Here is a 22,956-nt window from a genome sequence, read left to right as displayed (position 1 = left end):
TGCAATCATGGGCTTTGCCACTTTCTTTGATATTGATACCGTGGCCCTCTTGTGGAGCAAGACTCTTAAAGTAGCCTTTGTTGGGCATGTCGAAAACGGTCTCTATGTGATTAACTTTTCGGAGCGACCCACTAAGACCGCGACATGCCTAATGGCTAAAGTTGACGTGGGATGGCTTTGGCATCGCCGGTTAGCCCATGTCAATATGAGATCTTTGCAAAGTCTTCTCAAGGGGGACCATGTCCGTGGACTAACGAATGTTAGTTTTGCTAAAGATCGTGCTTGCAGTGCTTGTATCGAAGGAAAGCTACATGAGACGGCTCACCCTCCCACAACTATCATTTACTCGAAGAGGCCTTTGGAGCTCCTTCATTTGGATCTCTTTGGGCCTCCATCCTTTGATAGTCTTGGGGGTAGGAAGTATTGCTTGGTGATTGTGGATGACTATTCAAGATACACTTGGGTGTATTTCTTCAAGAGGAAGAGCGAGACCCAACAAACCGTCATTGACTTTGCGAATGAAGCCCAACGTCAACACAATACAAAGATCTTGACAATAAGAAGTGACAACGGCACCGAGTTCAAGAACTACACCTTGGATGAGTTTCTTAGTGATGAGGGGATCAAGCATCAATATTCCGCACCTTACACCCCTCAACAAAACGGTGTTGCGGAGAGGAAGAACCGGACGTTGATGGATGCGGCAAGGACTATGATGGCGGAGTTCAAGTCTCCATACAACTTTTGGGCCGAAGCCATCAACACCGCGTGTCATGCATCCAATCGGCTCTACCTCCGCAAGGGCTTGAACAAGACTCCATATGAGATACTCACCGGTAACAAGCCCAACCTCAAGTACTTTCGGGTGTTCGGGTGTAAGTGTTTCATTCTCAAGAAAGGTGTTCGGTTGTCTAAATTTGAGGCTAGAGCTTATGAGGGCATATTTGTTGGTTATGCTACAAACTCTCATGCTTACCGTGTCCTCAATAAATCTACGGGACTTATTGAGGAGACGTGTAACGTGGAGTTTGATGAGAATAACGGCTCCCAAGTGGAGCAAAGTGGCACTTGTGATGTAGGTGATGAAATTCCTCCTCAAGCCATAAGAAGAATGGGTGTTGGTTTTATACTACCCATTGAGGAACCCCTTGTGGCCGAAGGAGAAGGACAATGCTCCACCCAAGTGGAGCCATCACCATCCCAAGGCCCACACGCTTCCGAAGAACAAAATGAAGACCCTCAACCTCATGAACAAGACCAAGGTCAAGATCATGCTCAAGACGGTGGTGACACACCAAGTGATGCCCAAGGTCAAGTTCTCTCCTCCGAGCAAGTTCAAGATCAAGAACAAGCTCAAGACGGCGCTCAAGATGATCAAGTGACCGCTCCTCGACTCACCACCGAGGAGGAATTGGAGCGTCGTGCCGCCAAGATTGCATCCAAGCTCTCCACCAAGGGTCATCTCATGAAGAATGTGCTTGGAAGCATTCAAAAGGGGGTAAGCACTCGTAGACAATTGGCAAACTATTGTGAACATCACGCGTTTGTCTCTTGTGTTGAACCCCATAAGGTATATGAAGCACTCGAAGATCCGGATTGGCTTAATGCCATGCATGAAGAACTCAACAACTTCGAGTACAACAAGGTGTGGAGATTAGTGCCGAGGCCAACGGGGAACCACAATGTCATTGGAACCAAGTGGATATTCAAGAACAAGCAAGATGCTCATGGGACCATCATTCGCAACAAGGCACGATTGGTGGCACAAGGCTACTCCCAAGTCGAGGGTATCGACTACGGTGAAACCTTTGCTCCCGTTGCTCGCCTTGAATCTATTCGTTTGTTGATTGCTTATGCTTCTCATCACAACTTTAAGTTGCAACAAATGGATGTGAAGAGTGCTTTTCTTAATGGTCCCATTAATGAGTTGGTTTATGTCAAGCAACCCCCCGGGTTCGAGGATCCCTACTTTCCCGATCATGTGTATCAACTCGATAAGGCACTCTATGGCCTTAAACAAGCCCCACGTGCGTGGTATGACCACCTTACCGAGTTGTTACAAGATCGTGGGTTTGAAGTTGGGCTAATCGACCCCACTCTTTTTACTAAGAAGGTCAAAGGGGAGTTGTTTGTATGCCAACTATATGTTGATGACATTATCTTTGGTTCCCCTAACAAAGCTTTCAATGAGGAATTTGCCGCACTCATGACCTCAAAGTTCAAGATGTCTTCCATGGGAGAGTTGAAGTTCTTTCTCGGTTTCGAAGTAAAGCAAAGAAGAGAAGGAACCTTCATCAACCAAGCCAAATACACTCAAGACATGCTCAAGAGATTCAAACTAAGTGATGTCAAGCCGGCGTCCACTCCAATGCCCACCAAGTGCCAACTTGACATCGATCCCAATGGTAAAGCGGTGGATCAAAAGGTATATCGCTCCATGATTGGTTCCTTGCTTTATCTTTGTGCATCTAGACCGGATATCATGTTGAGTGTGGGAATTTGTGCACGGTTTCAAGCCGCACCTAAGGAAAGCCACTTTGTGGCGGTCAAGCGAATCTTTCGATATTTGGCTCATACCCCAAACTTTGGCTTATGGTACCCAAGAGGAGCAAACTTCAAGCTTGTAGGATATTCGGACTCCGATTGGGCGGGAGACAAAGTGGATAGGAAGTCCACTTCCGGAGGGTGCCAATTCCTTGGTTGCTCTTTGGTAAGTTGGTCTTCTAAAAAGCAAAGTTGTGTGTCTCTCTCGTCCACCGAAGCGGAGTATGTGGCGGCCGGGAGTTGTTGTGCACAACTCTTATGGATGAGGCAAACTTTAAAGGATTACGGTGTCATTTGTGACAAAGTGCCTCTTTGGTGTGATAATGAAAGTGCCATCAAGATTTCTCTCAACCCCGTGCAACACTTCAAGACGAAGCATATTGAGATTCGGTATCACTTCATCCGAGATCACATTAGGCGAGGGGAGATCGAGCTCAACTACGTCAACACCCATGATAACCTTGCAGATATTTTCACGAAGCCTTTGGATGAAGCAAGATTTCGCGAGTTAAGGCATGAGCTAAATATCATTGATTCGAGCAATGTTGCTTGACCCCTTGCACACCCCACCACACTCAACTTGTTGTCTATTCTAGGTGTAGGCATGGACATAGGGGGAGTGTTGTTCTCTCAATGAACTCTCCCTCCCCCCATTATGCATAAAGTGATCAACTCTTTCACATTAGCCATTTTTGATGGTACTTGTGCTTCAAAGACGAGTTTTGGTCATGGGCCCAAGGATAATTCTTCGCGGTGCCATACCAATTGACTCAAACATAGGTGGCTCCGGCCACCGCCCTCTCCTTGGAGAGGTTGTGTCTCGTTTTTGGTCTGTGTTGGTTCTTGCCTCTCCTTCTTCGTGGCGCGCTCGTGCTTGTGGTGTCCAGTGTGTTAGTTCCTTTTTGTGGTCTCTCGCTTGAAGGTTCCGTGCTTAGGAGTTTTCTTTGGTTGAAACTTTTTTTGAGCCCACGGTACTACCGCGGCCTGCCACGGTACTACCGCAAGGGGGCGCGCGGTACTTCCGCACCCAGCGCGGCAGTAATTTTTTACTGCCGCCTGGGGGAGCGGTAGTATGGCCTCGGTGCGGTACTTCCGCCCGGGCGGTACTACCGCGATGACGTGCGGTACTACCGCGCGAGGAGTGAGCGGTACTTCCGCACCCAGCGCGGCAGTAATTTTTTTACTGCCGCCTGGGGGAGCGGTACTACGGCCTCGGTGCGGTACTTCCGCCCGGGAGGTACTACCGCGATGACATGCGGTACTACCGCGAGAGGAGTGAGCGGTACTTTCGCACCCAGCGGCAGTAATTTTTTACTGCCGCCTGGGGGAGCGGTACTACGGCCCCGGTGCGGTACTTCCGCCCGGGCGGTAGTACCGCGATGACGTTCGGTACTACCGTGCGGTCACGGGCGCGTGGGAGTTAAACACGGGCAGGGGGAGTTCTAACTCCCCCATACCCATTCGTCTCTCTCCCCACTTCGTCTCTGTCTCTCGCTCAAGAACGGCGCCGGAGGCCCTCGCCGGATCTCCGTCTCCGGCCGCTCTCCTCGGATTCCGACCGGTGGAATCGTTCCCCCCCACTCCCTCTTGCCATGGAATAAGGTTTCTCCCCAATCCCTCTCGTTTTCTTGTTCGTCTTGTTGCTTTTAGGTTTTGGGGAGATGCAAGTTGTTCTTGAGATTTTAGGACAAATCTATGCAAGAGTAGGATGTAGGAGAGTAGTTTTGTGTAGTGTTGGTACTTGCTATAGTTGTCCCGTGATGGATTTGATCGACCGTAGTACCGCATGTTGACACGGTTGTGCTCAGATCTCCATGGCTATTTCGGATCTGCAACCGTGCGGTACTACCGCTCCTCAGGTGCGGTACTACCGCCCTACTGGCGCGGTACTACCGCACGTCCGGTACTACCGCCCTGCGGGCGCGGTACTACCGCACGTGGCACAACACGCGTTACTACCGTTGTCTCAAATCCCTCTTGTGGCACTTCTTACGTGCCATGTCTACTTGTTTCACCTGCTTTGCTGTGGTCTTTGCATTGATCCTTCTCGTGTTTCGTGCGTGTTTGTTTTGTGGTGTGTGTTTTAGGTGATGGCTCAGGTGCTCCAGCTCGCCGCTCCAATCCACCCCGTGACACGGGGTCCAAGCGTATGCGCAACACAGAGGAAGCAGAGGGCCCCAATGCCCCGCAACGCAGAACCAAGACCACTGCCAGCAAAGAGAAGGACCCGCCAAGGGCATGGATGAGATACCGCTTGCTGAGTTCATCGCTCGGAGGAAGGTCAATCCGTATGGAAACCCTCGTGCCAACTTTTGAGGGAATGATCTATTCTGGACCAAGCAGCAGAATCTCATTTATCTGGATGTCATCAAGGCCAAGCAAAATACTCATGTGGAGGTGAAGTGGATCAACATGCATCACATGCGCAAAGAGGCGCACCGGGAATACTTTGGTGAGGCTTTGGACCTCGTGGAGCAATTTGGCATTGAGCATATCATCTCATTCCACAAAGACTATGATCCTGAGATCCTTGCCCAGTTCTTTGCCTCCGTGCATTTTCATCCCAATGAGGAAAGGACCATGACTTGGATGACCAATGGCCGACAGCTGACTGCTACCTGGAAGGAATTCATGACCCTGCTTGGGGTTCCGGATGAGGGGCTCACCACACCCCAAGGTGTTCGCCCTCATGCCAATCCCGAGTCTGCCAACAAGAACAAGCTCATGCCCTACCTTGTGGAGAAGAAGCTCTCCAATGGCAAGTCAACTTGGGTACTCAACTCCTTTCTTGACATCATGCACCGGATCTTCCGCAACACTCTCTTCCCACGCATTGGGGACAAGGACAAGGTGCATGCCTATCTGGTGGATATGATGCTCTTGTGTGAAGATGCTCGCAACTCTCAGACACAGCCACTTGATGTCTCACATATCATGTGGATTGAACTTCGGTTTGCGGTCTACAACCGCAAGGTCCCCATCTATGGACCTTATCTGTTTCAGTTGATCTCGGCTACTTGGGAGCGGGTCTACCCTCAGGATGAGTTTGAGGCCCCTGGTTGGATCCGGCATGAGCCCATCAACCTCCATATCAAGTCTCAGTGGGCCAACACTACCTCTCGTGCTGATACTGCGGCTGCCATGGACATGGATGCAGATGAGGAGGAGGAGGCAGCAGACGAGGACAGCTCTGAGGGTTACATCCCTCCCACCTCTGAGCCTTCTTGGGCTAAGCGACTGAAGAACAAGATGAAGATGTTGTTCTGTATGCAAGCCAAGGGGCAGTACCAGACCCATGTGGCTTCCAAGGAGACTCGCCGCCGCGACAAGCGGATTTTCAGGACTTTTGGCGAGAACTTATCTAGCGGGTCAAAGGTGAACATCACCCCAGAGGCAGACCGAGTCTGAGGAGGAGTTCGTCCCAGCTGCAGAGTCCGACGAGGAGCGTGCCAGTGACTACTCCGCTTGAGCCACCACTATTGTTGTAGGTGTCCTCTCTGCCTTTTTGGCGTCTCGATGCCAAAGGGGGAGAGAGAGTAGGATTTGCTGCGAGTTATGTCGTGTTTGGGTCAGTTGAACTTCGTTTATTTCGTTTGCTTTGGTTTGCTTTGGTTTGTGCTCGTGAGACCTTCTATCATATGGTGTAAGACATATGCACTCTATCGTACCGTAGTAAGCTTATTCTATCGTGTGCTTATTACATTATGCTCCTGTCTATCTTGCTTAGCTTTAGCCTTATTGCAAGATTTGCCATGTCTATAAAATATAGGGGGAGTGTTGATCCTAGTATGTGTGCCGTGCAGTCCAAAGCACTCATCGAGATAGCACACATCTAGGGGGAGCCCGTCTATATTTTAGAGACTTGGGGTTTGCCCTTGCTCTTTGCGTTATACCCTCGTGCAAATCCCGTGTTGTCATCAATCCACCAAAAAGGGGGAGATTGTAAGGGCATTTTTATCCCTTAGTTGGTTTTGGTGATTGATGACAATGCTTTTGCGGACTAATCATGTGCATCAAATATTTCAGATATATTGACTAGGCACAAGATGATTGGGTTCCCCTCAAAGGCTATAGAAGACGGCGTTTCTCTTCGGTTCTTTTCGGTGGTATTGAGTCGTAGGGAAGCCGTACTATTAAGAGGGGGTCCGCTTTGGAAAGGTTGGGTGGATTCATCACGTACACATCGTCCCTTGCACCTCCTTTCCTCTTGCCTTTGGAGCATCCTAAGTTTTCCTTGTCTATGCAATTATAGCTCTTGTCTGCCGAACTAGGAAGTGCGGTAGTACTGCTCGGGTAGTACCAGGACCTGCGGTAGTACCGCCCGCTGGTGCGGTAGTACCGCAAGGCCCCACGGTAGTACCGCTTCTGGTAAGCGGTAGTACCGTGGTCCCTGCTTAGTTCCGCAACTACGCGGCTGTAAGGGGCGGATGTAATTTTTTACATCCGCACCTCGCGCGGTAGTACCGCGGCTGGCTTACGGTACTACCGCGTCGGGTTTTTGCATCGACTCCAACTCTGCGGAAGTAGCCACGGATGTAATTTTTTATATCCGTGCCTTCCCATCCCTGGACAGCCCCTGCCTTGCGGTAGTACCGCAAGGGGGAGCGGTAGTACCGCGCCAGCAGTACTACCGCCCTCTGCCGTAGTGCTGTGTGGCTGTTCTGGTCTCTGCTGCGTGGGCGGTAGTACCGCGGGGCTCTGCGGTAGTACCGCGTACCCCTGCGGTAGTACCGCGCCTCAGGTGCGGTAGTACCGCGTGCCCCTGCGGTAGTACCGCGTCTCAGGTGCGGTAGTACCGCGCTGCGCAGGCTGAGTTGGTGGATAACGGTTGGATTTGTTCTCCCACTATATAAGGGGTGTCTTCCTCCTCTAGTTGACCACCTCTTCCACCTCCAAGCTCCATTGTTGCTCTAAGCTCCATTTTCGCCCGATCTCCTTCCCTAGCCAATCAAACTTGTTGATTCTCTAGGGATTGGTTGAGGAGGCCCCGATCTACACTTCCACCAAGAGATATTTGAATCCCCCCACTAATCCCTTGTGGATCTTGTTACTCTTGGGTGTTGAGCACCCTAGACGGTTGAGGTCACCGTGGAGCCATAGTCCATTGTGGTGAAGCTTCGTGGTGTCGTTGGGAGCCTCCAATTAAGTTGTGGAGATTGCCCCAACCTTGTTTGTAAAGGTTCGGTCGCCGCCTTCAAGGGCACCAATAGTGGAATCACGGCATCTCGCATTGTGTGAGGGCGTGAGGAGAATACGGTGGCCCTAGTGGCTTCTTGGGGAGCATTGTGCCTCCACACCGCTCCAACGGAGACGTACTTCCTCTCAAAGGGAAGGAACTTCGGTAACACATCCTCGTCTTCACCGGCTCCACTCTTGGTTATCTCGTGCCTTTACTTGTGCAAGTTTATTTGTGCCTTATGTCTTGCTTGCGTGTATGCTTATTGTTGTTGCATCATATAGGTTGCTCACCTAGTTGCATATCTAGACAACCTACTTTGATGCAAAGTTTAAATTGGTAAAGAAAAGCTAAAAATTGTTAGTTGCCTATTCACCCCCCCCCCCTCTAGTCAACTATATCGATCCTTTCACCGGGGCCCGAAGCTGTCTAAATCCTTGTCTTGTGTTGCGTCTCTCGATTCCGATCAACCCCTCTCAAGCTACCACATAGAAGTGCTGGCCTCACGACTGAGTCCTGACACTAAGGACATCTGCCGTGACAATTCCATGACAGTTGACGACCACCGTGGGCCCTGCGCACGATGGTGTTGAGTTCTTGAAGGGATCTTTTTTAGGGTTCGAGAAGTTTGCAATTTTCCGGCTCAACAAAGGCCGGTGTGGAAAAATTCACATCAATGATGAGTTCATCAGTCAAGATTGAACGAAGTATTCTGCGGCGACGGATATGAGATTGAGATTGTTTTAGGGTTACATGTTGTGCGGCCGCCTCACGCACCATGGTAATCCGCCGAGTCCGAGTTGAGGTTTTCTGCAGGAGGCGATTTATCTGCCGCGTTCTTACTCCCGGGCCGACTGAAAATTCAGGCGATCCGTCCGACCGCAGGTTCCGCCGAGTTGTCGTAGCCACAACTCTTTATCTGTTTTACCCGGTGGAAAATCCCGAAGGGCTGCAGCCGTCCTTGCTTTTCCCACGCCTTGCAACTGCCGCTCCATACGCAGCGTTCGCAAGGGAATCAAGTCGCGAGGCAAGCATTGATCTACTGCTGCTGCTTTATGTGTGAAGACCAAAGTCAAATCATCAACTACTATACCATTACTATTAAGCGTGCACGTGCAACGCACGTCTCTGAAGTGGCATCTCGGGCGACGACTCCAGTGATACTGGTTTAGTGTGCAAGGTTCGTTTGAGCAATAGATGTCAAGGCGGTGGCCCTGAGAGCTTTGCAGCTTCGTTGACATGGACCTCATGCCTTGTGGGTTGAAACTATTGCAATCATGTGGAATGCTTGTTTACAGCTTCAATGACATGGCTCTCATGTCTTGTAGGTTGAAACTATTGCAGGCATGTGGAATGCTTGTCTCCTCATCATTGCGGGAGAGTGCCTACTTTCTTTCTTGCAGTGATGAAAGAGCGGCTTGTTCAACAGAGCAAGTCCCCAAGCTAGTGTGTTTGGTTGTTCAGCAGAGGGACTCCCCAAAAAAAGGCAAGTGTGTGTTTAGGGTGTTCTAGAGTGGGCTTCGCCCGTTTGTTTTGGTTTTCCATGATTTACTTGACGACCTTCTGTTTAATCAATGAAACGACAAAGCTTTTGCCTAATGTTTGAATTTATTTTTACTCAAGCTCATTTACTCAACTAAAATTCAAATATATGTAATGTATTTTTTACCAGTAAAAAAGGCATGCTGAGCACAAAGGATAATTCTCATGTCTGCTTTGAAAACCCACACAAGATAGAATCGAATTAAGAATCCACACAAGATAGAATTGAATTAAGAAGCAAAACCATAGAGAAATAGACCTAAAATGTACAATTTCCTATACTTACAAATCCATGACTATCTTCTGCCAAATTTGTAGTGAAACATGTTCGTCACTTTAATACCTCTTAGAAGGAAGAAAGAGAAAACAGGCTATTCATTGCCAAGCCTTTGGAATAATATAAAGGAATCATCTAATGAACTGATGGTTATAAATTTTTTTGAGAGCACATATTGAACTGTGGAATCACCTACTGAACTGAACTGATGGTTATACATCATACCAAATTCTAGATCAGATCATCAATAACACCAGAGGAAAAATCTTATAATCTTGCTTCAAATAACACCATCCGCTGAATTTAGTTACATTTTTACTAACCCAAACAATGTAAGTGTAGAAGGCAAAACATTATTTCTAAATTTAAACATTTTTACATGCTATACATTAGGATCTGGATATAAAGAGAGGAAATATATATCATGAGATGGAGTAGTGGAGCGGAGCACCCGCATCAGCGGTCAATCTATGGTAGGCAAGTGAATGATGCGGTGCCACGTCTGCTGTTCACTTCACTGGTGTCAAAGGGAAGCCGTGGCCAAACAAGGGATATGCCCCTGACGGTCATCCATCCCCTGGGAGCGCCCATGTTCAATGCTTGCTGTGTCAAACAGTCAAGGAAGAGGTCGCTCCTAGTAATCTTGCACGCAAACAGGGTGCCAAACATTCTAGAAATCAGACAGGGTAACTTGTTAGTATATCAACAAAGAAACTAATGATGCTACACCAGCTCTGCCCTATTGTAGCATACGTGCAAGGTTACACAGTTACACCGGTGCAAATGTGAAAGGCTCCACAAAACATTGGAAGTTACAAAATTAGCAGGGCATATAGAACCATGCTTTATATTGTCCGAGAGAACAGAACAGCCACACATCATTTAAGTCATATCACAATCAGATTGTAAAGAGAGTAGCTTGCTAGTTGCAAAGCCTCCTTCAGTACCATCATTGTACTATTATTTAGTAAAGCTCCTTAATATAAACTATCCTAACAGAACATCTCATCATTGTATGCATATATGCACATAAATCAGAAAAATAATATTAAAGGAGATGCGTAATATGTCCTAATATAATAAGGTGGATTGGCATGTACGTTGAACAAACCTGTGATGTCCCTCCAAGACATCTCTGCCCACAACATTCTTGGTGCTTTTTCCAGTGGCATGAATAAACTATGTGTAGACATGCAGAAATTATTATCAACTTCGAACCGTCAGCATGTAAAAATACATAGCAATAACCCATTGGCAATAACAAGTACAGCCTTGATCCCGAGCCCATAGTTATTTAGCACCACCATAACTTTTTAAGAAAAGAAAAAATCACCAGTGGATCAGAATTTCACAAAAAGCTTAGAAGTATTTTCCTATCTTGTATATTCTGCTGCTGAAACAAAGCAAAGGAATCTAAGATATGTAAATTAGCACAAAGGATAGTAAATAAATCAAACAAAAAAATTCCACATTCCACTGGACAACACTATGTTATGCAGTATTCGTTCTAAAAGGCCGCTGCTCTAAATTCTATAAGAGCACAACATCTTACCGAGGCAACTGGTGAGATGAGGAGCGCGGCAGAAACATGCTGAATATGCATGAAAGGACTTCAAAATTAGATGCATACATGTAAAAACAGACATTGGAATTCCCAAGTGGCCATTATTAACATTCGGGAACTATTTGTGTCAATGGGACTAATCATCAAGAAATGACATGAAAAGAAATTGTAGGTTCATCCCAAATAATTAATAACCTCAAATGCAATGCGCAATGCACGGCTGAACTAAAACAAGGCCAAAAAAATAATTATTATGAGCTCATTAAAAGTGGACATCAAGGAAACATCAATATATCTGTCGATCTCATGTCATTGAATGGCAATTAACCAGATCATCCAATGACCATAATTTTCATAGTTATCTATTTTCTTGGCAGATCAGATTATATCAAAATATACAAATATATAAAAACTTCAGGCATAATAGTCTTGAACAACTATCCAACTGAACCGCTGTATAAGGATAATCATAATGCACACACCACAACAGGGACTTTTTTTCCTTGACATTTGCATACAAAGTTAGAGAACAAGCTCTTGAAATGGTCGTGACTAAATTTCTCAAAAGATGTCAACAAAGGAAGATAATATATATTATAAGACTATTATACATGCTAACTATGCAAAAAAATTGTTGTTATAAATAAATGGTATACTTGTGACTCTCCGTTAATCGCCTAGCTCCATGGATGCATTCCCAAAGATATAAGCCATCTCCTTAGCTTTTAGCATACCTCTAGTATTGTGACGCTACAGGTCGAACATTCAAATTAAACTTTAACAGCGCCGTATCCTATGCATCCAGCTGGGTTTGCGTATCCCTGCATCCGCAGCCTATAAGTAATGGAAATATTGACAAAATGAGAATTAGAAACATAGAGTAGAAATTCACCTGCGCTCAATGGGTCTAGGTTCATTGCCTTGAGACTGATTGTCGCAGCAAGTTTCACAAGCTCTTAATTGTCCGCTCGCTCCTTCCACTGGCTCTGATGTAAGACATGAAATAGTATAAATTGATGTCGCTCGTTGTGGTTGAAATAAAGAACTTGTCCTTTAAATTCAGTAAAATGCACCTGATTTATATGATGGTGTTCTCTTTTGGAAAAATAATTAATGGGGGAGTGAGCAATAGTACAGGGAGGGTGATGATCATTTACAAACAATCATGCTAATTGAAACACTTCTTATCCCAATCAAACTGAAACGAATAATTAGAGGAAAAGGAGGAGCAAAATTTGGCCCTGAATTCGCAGTCCAAGAAACCAGACTTGATACAAGAGTATAATCTAAGAGGAAACAGAATATGACATCAGCAGTCAAAGGAACTATCTTTGCTTTTTAAGTTAAATCTATTAACCGTGCCGATCATTTATCATGCATCGCTCATGTAGCACGACGATGTAACAGGAACATAATCAGTACATCGCTTTTGGCCTTTTGCAGCATTAACCTGTGCACGGAAAATGAACAAGCTGGCATGTGCCCTGCAAAATTTCTCTGACCGTTGTCACAAATAGAGCGCATCTAGCATGTCTGCTACTTGCCTTGCAAACATAACCTGATGCTCCAGCTCTATGACCGTGTCAAGCACGACCCGATTTTGACCATTGTGTAAGGAAGAATCAGGAACTATGTAGTACACAAATCAAAAGTCCACATTATCTCTTCTTATCGAAAACAGGGAACACAAATCAATCTTCAATCTAGGAGAACAATCCCGAATCAGCGACCCAATCAGAGGATCACATCAATGAAACGATCAGAGAGGAAGGCACTCACCGGAGAATGAGCGTCGTGCCGCCGAGGTTTAAGGGTGACCGCCTGCCGCTTGGCATGGCGCAGCCTGCATGAGGGGTGGAGAGAGGCCAGATCCAGCGGAGGGAAGCAGGGCGTGGCCAGATCGCACCATGGTGCCTACCGCCGCCGCTGATGGGCGGATTCCTCGCCACCACCAGAAGCAGCCACTCGCGGCGCCATCCCTGGCGCGGAATTCCGGCCGCCTCCCTCGCGGCATCCTCCACACGGCGCAGCATAGACTGCTTGACTGGGGGCGGTTCCGGCGGCGTAGGAAGCGTGGCCGGGGCAGGAGGCGTCGCGTAGGGATGTGACGGAGACGTCCATGAATGTGAGGGAGGGCCGTGTCTTCTCCGGCATACTCGGCGGTGGCGGCATACCTAGAAGCGGAGGATGCATCCTTTTCGATCTGGGCTAGAGAAAAAGGGTGACTGAAATCGATCCGCAAATCACGGTTTTGTAAGCGGGGCTGCGTGTTTCCTGGGGGATGCGGAGCAGCGGGACAATTGGCAGACCACGGGCGTCTGGCGGCAGAACATTTGATCTGAGGCGTTCATCTGGGTGTTAGATCATTGACGTGATATGGATGGTAGAATGTCTATAAGTTGAGTTAATCGGAAGATTCTGACTACCCCGTGCACAGTTTGTTGTGTGGCTTTACAAGAATTAGTAGAACGCCCGTGCGTTGCTACGGGCTATAACACATATAAATGAATCAAATAAATGATTAAGATAATCTTCAAGGTCGAAGTTCATTTCTCTTGCATAGGTTCGGACGTGTTTGGATATCAAACGGGTGCCCAGAGGGCCCGTATGGGTGGGGGGGGGGGGGATATGGTTGTGTGGACTATCCGCGATGTGATCCCCAACACGGCCCCAACCAAAAAACCACCCTACGAAGCACCCTTTCCTTTTCATGCTCGAACCCTCCCCCTTCCATCTCGGTCTCCCGCCATAGCGGGACATTTCTCACTGGACCCCTCTTCTTTAAAACAAGATGACACCCGCCTCACCATCATCATGGACCCTCTCTCATTCACACTATACTTCCTCACGGACCGCCAAGGAGGAGTCCCCCGCCAATCGCCCCACTCTCTGCCTCCTCCCCACGTGTTTGTGCCGATCCACCACCGCCATCAAGGGGGGAGGCATGCGCCGCCCGTGACGCCCCTCTGAGCCTAAAGGGCAGATCCAATGTCTTCTGAAACATTACCACGTTGTAACATATAGTGGAATGTCGTGCATGTCCACAAAACATAAATATGATACTCGTTGTTGGGCATGCAACTGATATGACATCTTATCCGTTATTAACTCTTGAAGCAATCAACCAATGCATTTACCCTTCTATCCGACAAAAATATTCTACGACTTATAGAAAAAAATGAACCATTCGCTCATTCAATTTGCTACGAAACCATCTCCAGTGAAATATAATTTGCCACATTTTCTAAAGTAGGGAAATTATTGCACTCAAACAACCATACTGAATAGACCAACCCCAACCCCCATCCCACTTACTCTCAATCCTCACTCTTATTACAAAATCCACTAAATCGGGTTCTAAGTGAGCCAGTGATAGATGCTGTCGTGACAGGACAACAACAAGAAACAAGGACGGCAACCGCCTTCCCATCTTAGTATTATACCTCTTGGTTCTATATTGGACCCACTCATGATCCCGAGTTCTACCACGACTGAGCCACACTCATGTGTTGCCAAGCAAAAAGAAAGCTATGAATAGAAATGATCGTCCAAAGCATGAAAAATGTCGATGTTTCTCTCTTATTCCCTCCCTCATGCGTATGCCTGACTCATGGTACAAATTTATGTATTCGTTAGAGAAGAGCAAAAACAAAAGATTACACGGCGTAGCAAAGCCTCGTCATCAATTAGACCTAGAAAAGGGTTTCTTTCTAGAAGATCCTATTGTTGGGAATCGTAGCATAATTTTAAAATTTTCCTACGCTCACCAAGATGCATCTATGGAATCTACTAGCAACGAGGGGAAGGGAGTGCATCTACATACCCCTGTAGATCGCGAGCGGAAGCGTTCCAATGAACGTGGATGACGGAATCGTACTCGCCGTGATCCAAATCACCGATGACCGAGTGCCGAACGTACGGCACCTCCGCGTTCAACACACGTACGGTGCAACGACGTCTCCTCCTTCTTGATCCAGCAAGGGGGAAGGAGAGGTTGATGGAGATCCAACAGCACGACGGCGTGGTGGTGGATGTAGTGGGTCTCCGGCAGGGCTTCGCCGAGCTTCTGAGAGAGAGAGAGAGAGGTGTAGCAGGGGAAGAGGGAGGCGCCCAAGGCTGTTGTCTGCTGCCCTCCCTCCCCCCCTTTATATAGGCCCCCTGGGGGGCGCCGGCCCCAAGAGATGGGATCTCAAGGGGGGCGGCGGCCACAAGGGGGGAAGGGGTTGCCTTGCCCCCCAAGGCAAGGGGGAAGCTCCCCCCCAGGGTTCCCAACCCTAGGCGCATGGGGGGAGGCCCAAGGGGGGCGCCCCAGCCCACTAGGGGCTGGTTCCCTTCCACTTTCAGCCCACGGGGCCCTCCGGGACAGGTGGCCCCACCTGGTGGACCCCCGGGACCCTTCCGGTGGTCCCGGTACAATACCGGTAACCCCCGAAACTTTCCCGGTGGCCGAAACTGTACTTCCTATATATAATTCTTCACCTCCGGACCATTCCGGAACCTCTCGTGATGTCCGGGATCTCATCCGGGACTCCGAACAACTTTCGGGTTTCCGCATACATATATCTCTACAACCCTAGCGTCACTGGACCTTAAGTGTGTAGACCCTACGGGTTCGGGAGACATGCAGACATGACCGAGATGCCTCTCCGGTCAATAACCAACTGCGGGATCTGGATACCCATGTTGGCTCCCACATGCTCCACGATGATCTCATCGGATGAACCACGGTGTCGAGGATTCAATCAATCCGTATGCAATTCCCTTTGTCAATTGGTATGTTACTTGCCCAAGATTCGATCGTCGGTATCCCAATACCTTGTTCAATCTCGTTACCGGCAAGCCTCTTTACTCGTACTGCAATGCATGATCCCGTGACTAACGCCTTAGTCACATTGAGCTCATTATGATGATGCATTACCGAGTGGGCCCAGAGATACCTCTCCGTCACACGGAGTGACAAATCCCAGTCTCGATCCGTGCCAACCCAACAGACACTTTCGGAGATACCCGTAATGCACCTTTATAGTCACCCAGTTACGTTGTGACGTTTGGCACACCCAAAGCACTCCTACGGTATCCGGGAGTTGCACGATCTCATGGTCTAAGGAAAAGATACTTGACATTGGAAAAGCTCTAGCAAACGAAACTACACGATCTTTTATGCTATGCTTAGGATTGGGTCTTGTCCATCACATCATTCTCCTAATGATGTGATCCCGTTATCAATGACATCCAATGTCCATAGTCAGGAAACCATGACTATCTGTTGATCAACGAGCTAGTCAACTAGAGGCTTACTAGGGACACGTTGTGGTCTATGTATTCACACATGTATTACGATTTCCGGACAATACAATTATAGCATGAACAATAGACTATTATCATGAACAAAGAAATATAATAATAACCTTTTATTATTGCCTCTAGGGCATATTTCCAACAGTCTCCCACTTGCACTAGAGTCAATAATCTAGTTACATTGTGATGAATCGAACACCCATTGCGTCCTGGTGTTGATCATGTTTTGCCCTAGGGAGAGGTTTAGTCAACGGATCTGCTACATTCAGGTCCGTGTGTACTTTACAAATATCTATGTCTCCATTTTGAACACTTTAACGAATGGAGTTGAAGCGACGCTTGATATGCCTGGTCTTCCTGTGAAACCTGGGCTCCTTCGCAAGGGCAATAGCTCCAGTGTTGTCACAGAAGAGAGTCATTGGGCCTGACGCATTGGGAATCACCCCTAGGTCGGTAATGAACTCCTTCATCCAGACTGCTTCCTGTGCTGCCTCCGAGGCTGCCATGTACTCCGCTTCACATGTAGATCCCGCCACGACGCTTTGCTTGCAACTGCACCAGCTTATTGCTCCTCCATTCAAAATATACACGTATCCGGTCTGTGACTTTGAGTCATCCAGATCTGTGTCGAAGCTAGCGTCGACGTAACCCTTTACGACGAGCTCTTCGTCACCTCCATAAACGAGAAACATATCCTTAGTCCTTTTCAGGTACTTTAGGATATTCTTGACCGCTGTCCAGTGTTCCATGCCGGGATTACTTTGGTACCTTCCTACCAAACTTATGGCAAGGTTTACATCAGGTCTGGTACACAGCATGGCATACATAATAGACCCTATGGCCGAGGCATAGGGGATGACACTCATCTTTTCTCTATCTTCTACCGTGGTCGGGCATTGAGCCGTGCTCAACTGCACACCTTGCAATACAGGCAAGAACCCCTTCTTGGACTGATCCATATTGAACTTCTTCAATATCTTGTCAAGGTATGTACTCTATGAAAGACCAATGAGGCGTCTTGATCTATCTCTATAGATCTTGATGCCTAATATATAAGCAGCTTCTCCAAGGTCCTTCATTGAAAAACACTTATTCAAATAGGCCTTTATACTTTCCAAGAATTCTATATCATTTCCCATCAATAGTATGTCATCCACATATAATATGAGAAATGCTACAGAGCTCCCACTCACTTTCTTGTAAACACAGGCTTCTCCATAAGTCTGTGTAAACCCAAACGCTTTGATCATCTCATCAAAGCGAATGTTCCAACTCCGAGATGCTTGCACCAGCCCATAGATTGAGCGCTGGAGCTTGCACACTTTGTTAGCATTCTTAGGATCGACAAAACCTTCCGGCTGCATCATATACAACTCTTCCTTAAGGAAGCCATTAAGGAATGCCGTTTTGACGTCCATCTGCCATATCTCATAATCATAGTATGCGGCAATTGCTAACATGATTCGGGCGGACTTCAGCTTCGCTACGGGTGAGAAAGTCTCATCGTAGTCAACCCCTTGAACTTGTCGATAACCCTTAGCGACAAGTCGAGCTTTGTAGATGGTCACATTACCATCCGCGTCCGTCTTCTTCTTAAAGATCCATTTGTTTTCTATGGCTCGCCGCTCATCGGGCAAGTCAGTCAAAGTCCATACTTTGTTTTCATACATGGATTCTATCTCGGATTTCATGGCTTCTAGCCATTTGTCGGAATCCGGGCCCGCCATCGCTTCTTCATAGTTCGAAGGTTCACCGTTGTCTAACAACATGATTTCTAGGACAGGGTTGCCGTACCACTCTGGTGCGGAACGTGTCCTTGTGGACCTACGAAGTTCAGTAGCTTGATCCGAAGCTTCATGATCATTATCATTAACTTCCTCCCGAGTCGGTGTAGGCACCACAGGAACACTTTCCCGTGCTGCGCTACTTTCCTGTTCGGAAGGGGTGACTGTCACCTCATCAAGTTCCACTTTCCTCCCACTCAATTCTTCCGAGAGAAACTCCTTCTCTAGAAAGGACCCGTTCTTGGCAACGAAGATCTTGCCTTCAGATCTGAGGTAGAAGGTATACCCAACAGTTTCCTTAGGGTATCCTATGAAGACGCATTTTTCCGATTTGGGTTCGAGCTTTTCAGGTTGAAGTTTCTTTACATAAGCATCGCATCCCCAAACTTTTAGAAACGACAGCGTAGGTTTCTTCCCAAACCATAATTCATACGGTGTCGTCTCAACGGATTTCGACGGAGCCCTATTTAAAGTGAATGCGGCAGTCTCTAAAGCATAACCCCAAAATGAGAGCGGTAAATCGGTAAGAGACATCATAGATCGCACCATATCCAATAGAGTGCGATTACGACGTTCGGACACACCATTTCTCTGAGGTGTTCCAGGCGGCGTGAGTTGTGAAACTATTCCACATTTCCTTAAGTGTGCACCAAACTCGTGACTTAAATATTCTCCACCACGATCTGATCGTAGGAATTTTATTCTCCTGTCACGTTGATTCTCAACCTCACTCTGAAATTCTTTGAACTTTTCAAAGGTTTCAGACTTGTGTTTCATCAGGTAGACATATCCATATCTACTTAAATCATCAGTGAAAGTGAGAACATAACGATATCCTCCGCGAGCCTCAACACTCATTGGACCACACACATCGGTATGTATGATTTCCAATAAGTTGGTTGCTCGCTCGATTGTTCCGGAGAACGGAGTCTTGGTCATCTTACCCATGAGGCATGGTTCACACGTGTCAAATGATTCGTAATCAAGAGACTCCAAAAGTCCATCTGCATGGAGCTTCTTCATGCGCTTGACACCAATGTGACCAAGGCGGCAGTGCCACAAGTATGTGGGACTATCGTTATCAACTTTACATCTTTTGGTACTCACATTATGAACATGTGTAACATCACGTTCGAGATTCATCAAAAATAAACCATTGACCAGCGGGGCATGACCATAAAACATATCTCTCAAATAAATAGAACAACCATTATTCTCGGATTTAAATGAGTAGCCATCTCGAATTAAACGAGATCCAGATACAATGTTCATGCTCAAAGCTGGCACTAAATAACAATTATTGAGGTTTAAAACTAATCCCGTGGGTAGATGCAGAGGTAGCGTGCCGACGGCGATCACATCGACCTTGGAACCATTCCCGACGCGCATCGTCACCTCGTCCTTTGCCAGTCTCCGTTTATTCCGTAGTTCCTGTTTTGAGTTACAAATATGAGCAACCGCACCGGTATCAAATACCCAGGAGCTACTACGATTACTGGTAAGGTACACATCAATTACTTGTATATCACATATACCTTGGGTGTTGCCGGCCTTCTTCTTGTCCGCTAAATATTTGGGGCAGTTCCGCTTCCAGTGACCACTTCCCTTGCAATAAAAACACTCAGCCCCGGGCTTGGGTCCATTCTTTGACTTCTTCCCAGTAACTGGTTTACCGGGCGCGGCAACTCCCTTGCCGTCCTTCTTGAAGTTCTTCTTACCCTTGCCCTTCTTGAACTTGGTGGTTTTATTCACCATCAACACTTGATGTTCTTTTCTCATCTCCCCTTCCGCTGATTTCAGCATTGAATATACCTCGGGAATGGTCTTTTCCATCCCCTGCATATTGTAGTTCATCACAAAGCTCTTGTAGCTTGGTGGAAGCGACTGGAGGATTCTGTCAATGACCGCGTCATCCGGGAGATTAACTCCCAGCTGAGACAAGCGGTTGTGCAACCCAGACATTCTGAGTATGTGCTCACTAACAGAACTGTTCTCCTCCATTTTACAGCTGAAGAACTTGTCGGAGACATCATATCTCTCGACCCGGGCATGAGCTTGAAAAACCAGTTTCAGCTCCTCGAACATCTCATATGCTCCATGTTTCTCAAAACGCTTTTGAAGACCCGGCTCTAAGCTGTAAAGCATGCCGCACTGAACGAGGGAGTAATCATCAGCACGTGATTGCCAAGCGTTCATAACGTCTTGGTTCTATGGGATTGGTGCATCACCTAGCGATGCTTCTAAGACATAATCTTTCTTGGCTACTATGAGGATGAGCCTCAGGTTCCGGACCCAGTCCGTATAGTTGCTGCCATCATCTTTCAGCTTGGTTTTCTCTAGGAACGCGTTGAAATTGAGGACAACGTTGGCCATTTGATCTACAAGACATAGTGTAAAGATTTTAGACTAAGTTCATGATAATTGAGTTCATCTAATCAAATTATTTAATGAACTCCCACTCAGATAGACATCCCTCTAGTCATCTAAGTGAAACATGATCCGAGTTCAACTAGGCCGTGTCCGATCATCACGTGAGACGGACTAGTCAAGATCGGTGAACATCTCCATGTTGATCGTATCTTCTGTACGACTCATGCTCGACCTTTCGGTCCTCCGTGTTCCGAGGCCATGTCTGTACATGCTAGGCTCGTCAAGTCAACCTAAGTGTATTGCATGTGTTCCGAGGCCATGTCTGTACATGCTAGGCTCATCAACACCCGTCGTATTCGAACGTAAGAATCTATCACACCCGATCATCACGTGGTGCTTCGAAACGACGAACCTTCGCAACGGTGCACAGTTAGGGTGAACACTTTCTTGAAATTATTATAAGGGATCATCCTACTTGCTACCGTCGTTCTAAGCAAATAAGATGCAAAAACATGATAAACATCACATGCAATCAAATAGTGACATGATATGGCCAATATCATCATGCTCCTTTGATCTCCATCTTCGGGGCACCATGATCATCTTTGTCACCGGCATGACACCATGATCTCCATCATCATGATCTCCATCATTGTGTCTTCATGAAGTCGTCACGCCAACGATTACTTCTACTTCTATGGCTAACGCGTTTAGCAATAAAGTAAAGTAATTTACATGGCGTTATTCAATGACATGCAGGTCATACAAAATAATAAAGACAACTCCTATGGCTCCTGCCGGTTGTCATAATCATCGACATGCAAGTCGTGATTCCTATTACAAGAATATGATCAATCTCATACATCACATATATCATTCATCACATCTTCTGGCCATATCACATCACATAGCACTTGCTGCAAAAACAAGTTAGACGTCCTCTAATTGTTGTTGCAAGTTTTTACGTGGTTTGTAGGTTTCTAGCAAGAAGGTTTCTTACCTACGTATGACCACAACGTGATTTGCCAATTTCTATTTACCCTTCATAAGGACCCTTTTCATCGAATCCGTTCCGACTAAAGTAGGAGAGACAGACACCCGCTAGCCACCTTATGCAACTTGTGCATGTCAGTCGGTGGAACCTGTCTCACGTAAGAGTACGTGTAAGGTCGGTCCGGGCCGCTTCATCCTACAACGCCGCCGAAACAAGAAAAGACTAGTAGCGGCAAGAAGAATTGGCAAACTCAACGCCCACAACTACTTTGTGTTCTACTCGTGCATAGTAACTACGCATAGACCTGGCTCATGATGCCACTGTTGGGAATCGTAGCATAATTTTAAAATTTTCCTACGCTCACCAAGATGCATCTATGGAATCTACTAGCAACGAGGGGAAGGGAGTGCATCTACATACCCTTGTAGATCGCGAGCGGAAGTGTTCCAATGAACGTGGATGACGGAATCGTACTCGCCGTGATCCAAATCACCGATGACCGAGTGCCGAACGTACGGCACCTCCGCGTTCAACACACGTACGGTGCAGCGACGTCTCCTCCTTCTTGATCCAGCAAGGGGGAAGGAGAGGTTGATGGAGATCCAACAGCACGACGGCGTGGTGGTGGATGTAGCGGGTCTCCGGCAGGGCTTCGCCGAGCTTCTGAGAGAGAGAGAGAGAGGTGTAGCAGGGGAGGAGGGAGGCGCCCAAGGCTGTTGTCTGCTGCCCTCCCTCCCCCCTTTATATAGGCCCCCTGGGGGGGCGCCGGCCCCAAGAGATGGGATCTCAAGGGGGGGGGGGCACAAGGGGGGAAGGGGTTGCCTTGCCCCCCAAGGCAAGGGGGAAGCTCCCCCCTAGGGTTCCCAACCCTAGGCGCATGGGGGGAGGCCCAAGGGGGGCGCCCCAGCCCACTAGGGGCTGGTTCCCTTCCACTTTCAGCCCACGGGGCCCTCCGGGACAGGTGGCCCCACCCGGTGGACCCCCGGGACCCTTCCGGTGGTCCCGGTACAATACCGGTAACCCCCGAAACTTTCCCGGTGGCCGAAACTGGACTTCCTATATATAATTCTTCACCTCCGGACCATTCCGGAACCTCTCGTGACGTCCGGGATCTCATCCGGGACTCCAAACAACTTTCGGGTTTCCGCATACATATATCTCTACAACCCTAGCGTCACCGGACCTTAAGTGTGTAGACCCTACGGGTTTGGGAGACATGCAGACATGACCGAGACGCCTCTCCGGTCAATAACCAACAGCGGGATCTGTATACCCATGTTGGCTCCCACATGCTCCACGATGATATCATCGGATGAACCACGGTGTCGAGGATTCAATCAATCCGTATGCAATTCCCTTTGTCAATCGGTATGTTACTTGCCCGAGATTCGATCGTCGGTATCCCAA

The 22,956-nt window shown here is 47.6% G+C and overlaps 1 long non-coding RNA gene across 2 annotated transcripts; it reads right to left on the bottom strand.

Moving 5' to 3' along the window:
- Positions 1–9,778: 9,778 nt before the first annotated feature.
- LOC123119476 (uncharacterized) lies at positions 9,779–13,431 on the bottom strand. Of its 2 annotated transcripts, XR_006458697.1 has the most exons (4): positions 12,883–13,431; positions 11,996–12,089; positions 10,651–11,924; positions 9,779–10,209 (listed from the first exon to the last, which is right to left on the bottom strand). It is a non-coding gene; the product is annotated as an uncharacterized lncRNA (long non-coding RNA). The 2 variants fall into 2 exon arrangements; XR_006458696.1 differs by having other exon boundaries at positions 9,779–11,924; positions 12,883–13,430.
- Between the last annotated feature and the right edge of the window lie 9,525 nt (positions 13,432–22,956).

The sequence above is a fragment of the Triticum aestivum genome, chromosome 5D (genome assembly GCF_018294505.1).
Source record: "Triticum aestivum cultivar Chinese Spring chromosome 5D, IWGSC CS RefSeq v2.1, whole genome shotgun sequence".
Taxonomy (NCBI): Eukaryota; Viridiplantae; Streptophyta; class Magnoliopsida; order Poales; family Poaceae; genus Triticum; species Triticum aestivum.
The sequence above is the reverse complement of the archived record's forward strand: the minus strand, read 5'-3'. Positions and strand labels throughout refer to the sequence as shown.